We start from the raw sequence: 13,441 nt of genomic DNA on the forward strand, positions 1-13,441 counted from the left end.
TTTCCCTGATCACAGACATGACAGCAATTACATTTTTTCATGAGGAACTCACAGGACCCAGGGAACTCATCTATATTCAAGAACAATTTGACTGCCTCTTGTATCCAGTTAAGAAATTAGAACTTACGTATATATGTGCATTTGTTTCTTCTGTGCTGTCTTTGGTCAGAGTAAGAAGAATGGATTAGTAATAAAAACAAATTCAATGTATCTTTCCTTTAGATGTAGATTATAATTTCTGAATTTGATTTACAAGGGAACTAAAGAAGCCTTAAAACTAAATTATGATTATGCTAAGAGCATTTCTGATACTCTTGGCAATAGTGTCAAGTAAATATTTTTCATGTCTTCTATTTCCACATTGCATGAATATTTTAAGCTGTGATTGTCCTCTCTTGACCTAAGAATTTTAATGTCTTCAATAGAATAGCAAATATATATATATAAGTTTCAAGTAAAAGCTTGTGTGAACTGTTCTGTGTACTTTGACTATACAGACAGGAAAAGTATTTAAAGTACCCAGAAAGTGAACTTACAATTGCAAAGCAATGTTAGGAAGACTTCTGTTGAAGTTATTGCTTTTGAAGGTGAAAGAACAGTATTCTTAATAATTCCAAATTATTGTTTCAATTTTAAAAAAAAAAAAAGGAAAAAAAAAGAATAGCTAAAGGAACCCCCTGTTCAAATATGGTAGGAGGAACATACACAGTAACAGATGAAAGGCACTATGTTTCATGGAAGGGAACACTGGAAAAGGTATTTCACAATATGTGTGTGGCTCTTTCTGCTTGAAATTTTGTATTTCTGATGAAGATGAAATAGAATTCACTTATTACTAAATCTTATGGTGAACTAGTGTGGTAAGTCTCTTCTCATCGTTACACTAACAGTATAATGATGAGAAGGGACTTGGACGTTGCAGTGGATGTCACAAACACAATTTTGGATTTACTTGTATGTACGCTTCGTGGTTATGTTATTCAAAAACTATCCTTGTGAGAGGCTTACACACATTTGTTTTGTGGGTGCTAGTTATAAATATCCTGAAATATTTATCTAGTTTTCTCTGTATGGTTTTGTTTAATGAGGTTGTTTTGTACATAACTTACTTTTTACCCAGTGAATTCTGCTCTTGTTTATTCTTAATGTCTTCTAAACTGTATCTCACAGTTAAAGGGAATGAAATCCAGGTAGAAATGTATAGTTGTATGTTTAAAATAAAAAAAGAAGAATGGATCCAGTATATATGCTTTAATGGGGGGAAGAGAACTTTGGGAGAGAAACAGGAGAGAAAAAAGAATGGAACACAGTACTTGGAAAAAATACAAAATCCTTAAAAGAAAATTGTTTGCTCTTCCTACCCTTACAAGTAATTCTGGAGAAATGTACAGACTTCAGTAGAATGATGCCAGATTTGCAGTGCATTGACTGAGAAGACCTTGGTCTCCTATTTGATAAATATTCTTTTTATCACCTCTAGAAAAATAAAATTTGTGTGTGCTTAGCATTGCACATGGTGAATATTCCCATTGAGATCTGCATTCAGAAGGGTAAGCATGTGCCAGTTTAAATAGACCATGCTTGTCAGGAATTATTGACTTAAAACTAAATTATTTTTCTTTTAAATTCTCCATCTGTTAAAAGTTCTATATGAAAATAATTCCTGGGGATGAGGAAATTTTATGGTTTATTTCCTCTTTTAAATAATGTTTATGTAATTATGTCACCCAATTACTTGTATTAACATACCCTTGTACACTTTGTACAGTTTTTCTTCAGTTGCCATTACAATTTAAACAGAACTATTCCCTTCAGACAAATATCTTTTATATAAAGATATTTTTAACAGGGAGGAGTTGTTTCTTGTGGAAGAGAAAAATTTTGATGACAACAATTGTTGACCTTTTTTCCCTTTCTTTTTGTTTGGTTCATTTAGGCTGGCTAAAATTACATACATATTCATGTATTTTAATAAGAACAAAGCATTACTCTTGGATATTTTCCATAAATTTGTTCTCATAAGCAATTTGATAGACATCTACTATAACTGTAATGGAGGAAGTTTGCTGTAAATCAGTCTGCCTGGATTAGAAAACTAGAATTTATTAACCTTTTTCCCAAAGGCCCAACGTTACCTATGAGATTAGAAGAAAATTGTCACTGTTTTCTGTTTTAGAGCAGAGGCATTTTATAATCAGAGTATATTGTCTAATTGTTTCAGAATTTATTGTGTTTTATTAAAATGAAATCAATTTACCTCGTAGTATTAATTGTGCGTAACTTTATGGACAGTCAAAAAGGCTGGAAAACACCGAGCACACGATAATTGTTTTTCAACTGTAATTTTCTGCATTAACTCTGATCCATTCCTAGTGCTAACTATGAAAGAATCATCCATATGCAGACTAACCATTATGCTTTTGTATGGAAAGCCTCTAGCAGTAGTATCAATAAAGTGGTATCGCTAATGAACTTTCCATTAATTGCACGAGTGTTCCCTTGCGATGAGCTGCAGAGGCCACAAACAGGATAACTCGTCACTCCAGTGTGCTGGGCAGTGTGTCAGGTTATGAGACCAGGAGGATATATGAGCTAATGTATAAATCACTTACACTCTGGGCATGGATGAAACGTTAAATGTGTTCAGGAGAATACTTAAAATTCAAAACTAAGATTTATGTAGACTTTTTTTCGTTTATGTCCACAGAACTTTGCCTGTGCCTGTTAACTCCCTGTGTTTCATTTTCTTTTCCATTGCTTTACCAAGACAAAACACAGAATATATACAATTGTTATTGGAACTGTAAAAGTTTAATCTGATGTTCTTTTCAGGCTTTACCTGGTAAAGCCAGATATTATCTTACGATTTTTAAAAATAAGCATATAGAGGAAAATTTCAGTCCTTTTTGTGTTAAGGGAAAAAAGTGAACATCAGAAGATTCAAAAAATTGTATGTATTTTTTAATCTTAGAGTGATTCACCACACCTGATACTTTTACATACTGCATAGATGTCCCTGTATCATTCAATTGAAGGACTCAAGTCTTCCATCATAAAATTAAATAATTAAAAAATTTCATTCACTATTTTGCTCCTCACTTAACCTTAGCATCAGAAGTTGATTTATTTTTGTTTGTTTGTTTTCTGCCCAGTTTCACGTTCTGATTCTCAAGTATGCAGAATTCTTTGATATAGGGGAAATATAACATAAAGACAAAGTATATTTTTAAAAAAAACATTGGTTTCATACTGTTATGTAAATATACAAGTATTTATTTAAAAAATGTGAAGGCTTTAGTTGAGGTGATGGCATCCCTTCAACCAGATCTTTCACTGATATCTGCAGTATTCTCAATATTCTGGAAAATGTTGGGGCGAATGTTTGTACACTGTGATACTTTGTTTAAAATACACATACTTATTTATTGAGAAGAGTTCTGTGGATAGAATTGTGAGCCTGGGTAAAGGCCATTTATAAAATCCCTTCCTGGCAAGGCAGTTTTGAGTGGATCACTGTCAAGTTCAAAAACAGGTGATATTTAATCAAACACACACTGGGGATTTAATGTTACAACATTCTGATTTGATGAACCAGGTTAGTCTCCAACTTTGAACACTTCTCATATATGTAAGAATGTCAGACACAAACAAATTTGTACCATGAGGAGCTGTGATGAAACACCATTCTCTTATAAATACACTATTACATAATAACAGCCTCTTTTCCCTCTACTTTAATTCTGAACTAAAAATCAGTTTACTGTAGTTAGCCTCTGAGTAAACATTTGGAATTAATATTAAGGACACATCAGTAACATTCCTTAATACCTGGGGGTTAGTGGGGACAGAAGATCGTTTCAGATTAATTGTAGCACATTGTAGATGAAAATATTCTGTACTAATGATCTTGCAAGACTTCCTGAAACTGTTACTGTCTTGACCAGAAATTATAGAACACTGCTTGTAAAGTGTTTGTCTAATTATTTTGTTTTTATGTTGATTACTGGATATCATTTTGTGAGTAAATTATCAGGGTGTTTTACAGACTTAACCTTTATACTCATCATTAAATACACTCCTACCCAACTCTTTTTGAGAAAGAAACAAATACTTTCTTTCTGAGTACTTTCTTTTCCCAGTGTTCATTAAGCTGCACACATTGGAATGTTTTTACATTCCACCTCCAGTAACCATAGTAGATGTTTCCACCTTTCAACACAATGCTTTAAACTACAAGATAATGCCAATAGGAAGCAATTTGACCACATGGGGGTTTTACATTATTTTATTTTGTTATGCTATGTCTTGATTTGATGGCCATCTAGCCACTGAATTTTGAAGTTTTAGTTTTGTTGTTGAACAATCACAACTTTAACCCACTGCAAGTAATGAAACAAGCAAACAAAACCCATAAATTTATTCTTCTGCATTGACTCTGAGATTTTGAGTCAGGAACGATGCTGCACAGGAAGATGCTGTGATGTGGTATGTCAGTACCTTCCAGTCTGAACATATTAACCTAGATCTCTGTTTTTTTCTTGCATAAGTAGCAGATAAAGATGCCCTTTTTTAAAGTAGGCCACAGAGAAGTCAGAAAGGGGGCAAGAACCAGTAATTTCACATTCCTTGGAGTCATAAAGTGTGGCCATCTGCACTATGAACTCATATAAGCCACTGTTGAACTGTACTCTCATAGCAGGTGGAATTTTAAGAAACCGAAACTTACAGTACGTGGACAGGAAAAGCAAAGTACAGAAAAGCCATGTTATTTACCAAAGACACCTGAAACTAGTAACATAGGATCCTCTTTTATCTTGAAGTTAGAATTATCCTGTAATTGTATGGCAAGAGTACTTGGAAACCCCAAATGAAACTCTGTCGTGTAACTCCTATCTAATCCTGAGTGAAAAAAAAAATGCTAACAAAATAACAATATGAAAGATAGAGTAAAGGCCAAAATATACGAACTTCTGTCACATTTTCCAAGCTCACATTTTCATATAATGTTGATGCTTAGGTTTAAAAGTACCCTATTTTTTTTAATGGCATCAGGCTGGTGTGCACTCACTACGTTACTTTGGATATTCTAGTTCCCAATACAGTCTTCTGTATAGGTAAAAATGATAAATTGGACTATAAATCATGATAAAATACAGTTCCCCTAAAAATGATTTAGCCCCAACCAGAGGCTGAGACATGGTGTGAGCTTCTTGGGCTGTTTTCCCATTGTGCCACTTGGTCTAGATTTTGCAGTGCCATAAAATAAGGTGCAGAAGATAAAAGGAATGAGTTCAGAATTCTGCCATACCTTTTGAGGAAGCTTGAAGGATGAATTGTGAAATTGTTGAGGTTCCACAAATCATTGTCCTCCTCTTTAAAGAATAAAAAAAAGCAGGGAATAATTACATAGTGCTTCACCACCAAAAGTATAGTTCATCCTTTCTCAATACATAAATATGAGAAAGATTGCAGAGATAGTATTGTTGTGGGTGTCCTAAGAGAAAAGACAATGTCAAAATGGTGTTTCCACAAATAAGCCTTGGAAAACTCAAAAATTGTGTGAGAACACATATTTTTGCGCTAAGGCCAATTTAGACTTAACTGGCAATATAAAGCCACCTTACCTGAAAAGATAATTCTCTCTTACTTGGCCAGATGAGTGCAATTTTAAAAATAAGTTTTGTTCATCTTACTCCTGTACTGTTTAGCTCAGTACGGACTGGCTGCTCCTTGAGAAAGGTGAGAAAATTTTGTCCCAAAGGAAAAAACAAAACAAAACACAAGACAAAAACCAAAAGAGAAGAAAAGAGAATGAAACAAAAGGAGCTTAGGGAATATGTGTTCTAGGGTAAAGAACTTGTAATATTTCAATGAATTGTACATCTGTTTTAAAGCTCTAGTGTGATGAGAGTAATCCTTTAGTTTCTTCTGGTCCTGCTCCAGCAAGATGAAATCACTACTTCTAGACAGAAATCCTAATTCTAAGCAAGCTTTTTCTTGGTCCCAGTAGAAGCGATATGATTTTATACATGTATATAACTGTTTCAACTCACATTATTAAGAACTTTCCTGTGACTTCTGGATCACAGATTAATTCCAGAATCCCACATCATCCAAGTCACTAACTGAAATATCGTGAAACTGCACAATATTGTATCTGAAAAGGGTATTGAAATCTTGATTCATGCTACCAGTACTTCACAGTCCGATTACTATAAAGCATTTCATTTCCATCTTCCCATCTCTCTCTTGAGAGCTGCCAGCAAATGGTCCAGAACTTCAGTTAGGCTTCTTTTCCATTAGAGTTGTCACTAGCATAGCTCTTGAATTCTTTATAAGCTTTGGAGAGGAGATCTAGAATAAAGGCTGGCTTTTGACCTTCAGGCATTGGTATGGCCTTGCTCCAACTTTTTGACCTTGCTGTCTCTTGGCATTCCATGCCCTCTCCTTGGATCGTCAGCCAAGCCGAATTTCCCAGTCTGAGCTTGTCACTTTAAAGTAATGGTTACAAGTGTATTGATGCAGTAATGACTTTACAGACCAGCAAGCTCCACTTCATTAAGTTGGTTGTAATTTGAACTCTGAAACAAGACAGCATCTTGTGTAACTATATTTAAATAAATTAAGGTAAGAGCTGTGGTGTTTAGTTAGTGATAGATTGCCTGTATTTTCATTCTTACACCTTGTCCTAGGACATATGCATAATTAAAAAAATAAGGCATACACTGTTATATAGTATGGTTATGATACATAAGCACATTGATGTGAAATTTAATGGTGCAATTAGCAACAGAATTTTCTGTGTTATTCATAAAAGCTTTTGCAGTATTTTGCACTGCACACTAGCTTTTAGTATATTAGTAATTCAGGTGATGTGGAGAGAAGTATTATGTGATGGTGACTGTTTTGTTTCAGAAACATCAGGGCTTTATGTATTTACAGTCTTAGTTCTGCATTACTTTTCCTTTGTTTTTTTCCAGTTTAGAAATATTTTGCTGCAACATAGGCTCTTCCTCACTTCAGAAAAGTGAAGGAAAGAAGTGGAAGTTTTGTAGCCTATATTTAAGAGTTGTCTAATTTCGGTCTTTTAAAAATCAGTAAGTCTAGCATAATTCTAATGAAGTTCTGGCAGTATAATGCTCAGAAAATATCAAATTTAGGCACTTGGAACTGAGTGCATAAGGTGTATTTCTTCCAGAAAAAAAACAGATTTTTTAATAAGTTTGTATGTGAAGTGTAATAGGTATTATTTTGTAATATTTGAGAGCTAATAGTAGGTATTGCATGTTTAATGCAACAGAGGAGCTGTCCTGTTTTTCTTTTTTTTTCCTTCCTTTCTGCACATTCACCTCTTTGTGAACAGAAATAAAAGGTTCAAGGCTTGTCAGCATCAGTTTATAGATAGCTGTTTAAAAATAATGAGATATTGGGTATTGTAAGGCTCAGGGCTGTCTTGCCAGACTCATTTATTTCCATTCACCTTTTGTCAGAATTGCAGACAGAAGACATTCAATTAAAACTTGTCACCTGTTGTGTGTGACCTAATTTGTATTTGTGAGTGTCACAGATTAGGATACTTAGCTTCATATGGAACCATTAAAAATGTAAAGCAATGGCAGTACTTTTAAACATTTTGTGCCGCATTTTCTTCATGTGAACATCTTTGTTTATGGACTGTTCTTCAATGCAAATCGTTTGTACTAAGAAATAATAGAATTTATTTACACAAAATCTCATTTGCATGGGAAAACTAAGTGTATTTTATGCATTTTCTTTTATGTTTAAATGCATAAATGAGAGTGCACAAAAATTCGGTCTGTAGATGATTAGTTCATGCAAAGTTAATGTTCCTTTCAAGAGAGGTTGAGTACTGAGCTGTGTAAGTAACACCTTTATCAGTTCTTTTGTCAAACTGAAGAAAAAACCTCTGAGCTTTAAGCAAAGAGAATTTTTTCTTTCGGCTCCTTTGCCAAAATCCAGCCTTCTCTTCCCAAGGAAAAAAATGGATCTTCCAAAATGTTACTTACATTTGGTTGCCCAGGAACATTTTTAATTATTAAGCATGAGCAATATATGAAATGAAACATTGGTTTGATACACTTGTTTTACAGAAGCAATATTTTTCTCTTTAGATTTTTCAACCTGAGAAATTCACAAAATGTATTCATTGGCCCAATACTTTTTTTTCCCCCAATAATAAACTGGTTGTCGCAAATCTTTGTCAGAGGAACAGATAAATTAAGCAATTTATTCATAGTCACAGAGCAAGTTGGATGTTAAAGTAATAAACACTGTTTTGTCTTTCACTCTATTACATGGGTATGTTCCTGAACTAAGTTGTTTTATAGGCACCTCTTGAGGACAACCAATTTTATCCTATATTAGCAAACACTTTTTGGTACTGACTGAATATAAAGTAGGAGGATGATTTTTAGACTTCCTATGCTCCACTAAGTAGTGTTTTTAATAGTGCAGATAGCTATCGGAAGACAAAACACTAAAGCCTTCCCCTGCTAATTGTTAATTCAGCTGTAGATCAGGAAAGCTTTAATGTGAGTCATAGCTTTTATCCTCTTTGATGACTTAGGACTCTGTTTTCAAAATATCGCCTGCCTAATGGACACATATTTTACATCTCTAGCTGAATTTTTACCTGCACATGGTATTATCCAAATAATAAAATGATTTCAGAAGCTCTCTGGCATCTTTCTAATTCGACACATAAAACAAATATGCAGATTCAGAAGAAATGATAGCTCATACTATCCTTTTTCTTCATGCTATATTACTTCCTGCATGTTTCTACTACATTGAGAGAGGTCTTTTGTGGTTGAAAGTAGAAGTATTTTTTCCACTGCAGGTGTTTCAGACTGTAGGATTAATGCACTGGCCTCACACTTCTGTAATCTCAAACTATAGAGATTACTGAATTGTCTAAAGAGTTACTAGATGACCATGCATTCTTATCTCTAAATAGCTTCTGTCTATATTTGTGGTGGAAAAATTAACTTTTTCCCATTCTATGTGAATAAATGCAAAACCTAGAGTTTATAATATTCATCCAAGCTTACCCAGCAATCTTATAAATAAGCACAGTATGTTCAAGTGAACTGGTTGTCCCAAAGGAGAACCGTATCAGAACCTGCATGCCATTAAAATTCATTTTGCTCTTTCCAGTTTTGTTGTTAAGCTGTTTGTGGTTTGTTTGGGGTTTTTTGTGTGTTTTTTTTTGGTTGGTTGGTTGGTGTGGTTTGGTTGGTTGGTTTTTTTGCCTCTGCTACTGATGTTCCTACAAAACTTGGCAAGATGCAGTTATGTAGGTATCCATTCTTTACTGGTCTCGCTGTAAAATTTAAGACAATGCTGGGAATCTTACAGATGTCTGTAGAATAAGGATCGTTATCCAGTTACAGATCTCAAAAACTGATATAGGTATATATTTAGTACACATAGAGTGCTATGTTAGGGGTGGAGCTTGCTAGAACAGCATTGGTGTAGAATGTGTCTGCTTGCCATAAATCTCTAAAGCAGGGGACACAGTATTTGAAATGTCCATAGGAAGTCAAAATTGTGGCTTTGTTTCTGATCTCAAACCTGTTCTTTACTGACATACTGGAAGGAAGAGAGGGAGTTTTGATTTATTCAAATATTAACTCATATTTAAGTTAATTTACTTTTTACCAAAATAAAAAGCTATCCTCAATTATAAGTTGTAAGCAATTTCTTACAGACAGTCCTGGTGTTGGTAGGTCTCGATTTGAAGGATCAAACTAAAGCCTTTCAAGTTAGCCTGGGGATTTCCTGTGGGTATAGAGTTCCATGGAAAGGCCAAAAATGTTTGTGGGACAAGTGGACAAATTAACATTGGAGACCTGTAGCTGCAGTGAGAAGGAGGGAATGGAAAACAGGAAGAGAGGTAGATTATAAAGGAACAGGTAGTGGTTATGGCTTGGATCTGTATCGGAAAGTAGATGACGCTCTTAAATGCAGTGATCATACTGAGGACCTGAATTCCAAAAAGAATGATACACAGGGGTAAGGACAATCTCTGGTAATATGTTGCACCAGTCACAGTGGGGTACTCGTCCCACACAAGGTGTTCAAGGCAGTGTGATAAAAGGACTACAGCAACGGAATAATAATAATTTGTGTCTGTTGGTGAGTGAGGAACAGATTAGGGAACACAGAGAAAATGAGGAGTTCAGCTTTACCTACAGTAAGTGTGTTTAGATTGAAGTACCTGGTGAGTAGATCATTGTGTACATTGACTCTGGTTATTTCTGTGCAAGACTATGTGAACACTTTCACTTTAGAGTAAGTGTCCAATATTGTTTTATTGTGTGTTGGCAAGTATTGATAGCAAATAATGGAAAGATTGTGTGAGGAACAAGAAGGTGAACCTTTTTTATAGAAACCTGTATAGTAACTATGAGGCCATTTTTATTTCTTGAGGCCAGCTGGAGAAATTGGATTAGTATATGTAATTGTTGCCTTTCAAAAAGCAGCTATTGCGTTGATTTACATAGTTTCCATCTCTCCATATAGTACAGTTCTAGTCTAATCCTTATCTTCTGAGCTTTGTAAATTATGTCAAAATGTGTGACTACCCATCACTCCTGAACAGATGAGCTTGTGAGTCCTACTTGCCCTGAGGTATAAAGTGAATGTTGCACTTGACTGTTGAAATCATCTCATGACTGGTAGCAGGCCTGTTCTTTCTATTTGTACTACATTAGAGCCACCGTAGTCCTCCCTGTTCTTCTCATTTGGGCTTTTGTTTTTCTATTGAAGAATTTAAAAATGAAATTCAGTGGTGGGAAATGCAGAGAATCAACTTGCTTGTGTTCAGTGGAGCTTTGTTCAGTGACACTAGTAGATTATTTGACCTTAAAAAAATGTAGTGATTATATACTCAGCGCAGTTCATTCAGAGATGTGCCATCAGTTTATGTAGGTGGGGTGGATATCGTTCTTTGCACTTGCTGATTGAGGTCTGATAGGTTGAGTGAATGGAGTTGCTGAAGACTGGCAAGCCACATGCACAGCAGAATTAAAGTAGAGGTCTACCTAACTTCTCCCTGTACCGTAGCTAAATGCCGCGGTATCCACTTTAATGGTCTGAGTACAGAGTATGTGTTGAATTATAGCAATTAGCGCTGTGATTGAGATGTTAAGCCCCTCCCACAGCAAATGAGTATCTTTGAGGACAACATTGTTTTTCTTTCTTCTCTAACAAAGAAGGCATAAACTGTTACTCTCTTGAGAGCAGATAAAAATACCTTTATGTAATGAATTTGCTTATACAAGCTGTAGGAGTAACAGGGGAAAATGCATGCATAAACACAGGAACCTATCGATTTCAGTTTACCATCTGCCAAACTCCAGTTTTTTATGGAATATCAGATGGATGTACACTCTTAAATGGTGTTTTGCATTGTGTTTACTTCTGTAAAGAGTGTTGAGAGTCAAAACACCACTTAGGGTATGTTAATTTATCAGAAATTTGTTCTAAAATACCTACTTTGTAATGGTACTAGAAACAAGGAAAGCTAAGGAGCTAAAATTATTATAAACTCTGTATCAGTTTTAATGAAAGGGTTATAAACCTCTAATTTATATTCTGTTGGTATTATGCTATCAAAAATGTTTTCACCTTGGAATAAGTTAAATTATAGATTTAGGTAATTTTAAAATGTATAATACTGTTACTTCTTAGTTATTTAGAATTCTATTTTTTCTTTTTAAAAAAGAAAGTAGCTGTATTTATAGGTATAGCTGTGTATAATAGCTGAATACATGGATCTATTTATAATTTTGCTATTGTGATATTCATCTGTATTTCCTTCCATTGAGTATGTGCATGGCTTGAATGTGTATATTGGCAAATGCAAAGGAGGTAAAAAATTGTTCATCTTGGTAGATTGATATTATTTTAATTTAAGCTACAGTTCCATTACTTTTTGATTAAACATACTTCTATCTGATGCTATCCATCTTTTATCACTATGAAATCTGCTCCGCAGCAGAAAGAAGGATGGCATCTGAATTATGCAGAAATCATTTTCTGTCTATTTTTCTTCAATTGCTGGGCAGTCTTTTTCGTAATCCCACCAATATTGCATGTGGCTTGTTCTAATCCTCTCCCTGTTTCTGAATATTCAGCTGTCAAACCTTTGTCTTTTGCTATGTGTTTTTATAGCGGTGTGTTGTCTTGGGTGGCATTTGCTTCAGGTGTAGCTCAAACTCCCAATTCAAGGGTGGAGAATACTGAATCATCATTAACTCTGAAAAGCCTTTGAATTTCAATTCTTGAGGTGTTGTTGTAGTTCATGCATTTGTAAGTATAATTCTAAAAACAAAAATAACTATACTTTGATGATTGCATCACTCTAAATTTTATAAGAGAGCTTAGCCCACAAATAGGTCACAAATTTGGTACTGAAAGAGGTAAATACCATATAAAAGATTTCATTTGTAATTATACACTGACCTGTTTGAGTATGTGGTTCATTGGTTTTATTATTTGTATTGTGTGATTCACAAAAATATAATTGTTAACATACAGTGAGAGATGTACTCCCTGAGCTTAAGGGAATGAAATAACTAGTCTTCTGCAGTAAACCAAATGAAATTTCAATGTTAAATACAGGTGATAACTTTCCACTTTCCTGGTGAGCAAAAACTATCGAGCACTGTTGTACAGAATTCACTGCACTATATTTACAGACACCGAAGCCAAGTGTCTCCTGTGTTTCTGACCTTCATAGATACCAACGGTCCGTCTGGGTGAATGAAAACCCCATGCATGCAAAACCTTCCCTGCTGGTAGAGGAGTACAGACTTCGGTCTCTAAGCTGCCGTCTTCCTTGGTTCAGCTAGTGAGGATTCTGGTGTGGGTTTTTTTAATGCCAGCTTAGAGAGAAGGAGATAGAACAGGGGAAAAAAGACAAAACAAAACAAAACAGAAATTAAGAAGAAAGCAAGAGTTGGCCTTGGGTTTCTGGCTGTTGAGCAAAATGGCTTTTCTTCACCAAAACCCGTTCAATCCTCTCTGGTTTTTGAGGATGAAAGATGTTTCCTGGCAACTAGATTGTGTTACCTGGTCAGGTTCATGGGCAACTTGTCAGCTCAGTGCTGTGTTCTTCTTGCTGTGCACGTAAACTGTAACGGCTTGGGCGGTGGCTTCTGTGCAGTGCAGAAACCCGTTCTGGAGGTATTTCCTGCAAGAGAGAGAACAGGGAGATGGGAAGTAGTAGAGTGGGGCAGAATAATGGCAATAGAAAAGATAGAGAGAGGCAGGACAGCTAAAATAAGACAATGAAAAGTAAGGAAGTGAGCTGCACTGTATTACATGCTCTCAGGGATCACTGATACGTAATGCGTCCTCGCATTCTTGTTGAGTTAAATCCTTGTCATAAGGGACAAATTTTGCACTTGGTATT

General features: G+C 35.1%; 1 protein-coding gene across 12 annotated transcripts in view; it reads left to right on the top strand.

Annotated features, from left to right (window-relative positions):
* Positions 1 to 13,441, top strand: part of ESRRG (estrogen related receptor gamma) — a 404,778-nt gene that overhangs the window by 337,946 nt on the left and 53,391 nt on the right. The window lies entirely within an intron of this gene.

The sequence above is a fragment of the Streptopelia decaocto genome (genome assembly GCF_964273445.1).
Source record: "Streptopelia decaocto genome assembly, chromosome: 3".
Taxonomy (NCBI): Eukaryota; Metazoa; Chordata; class Aves; order Columbiformes; family Columbidae; genus Streptopelia; species Streptopelia decaocto.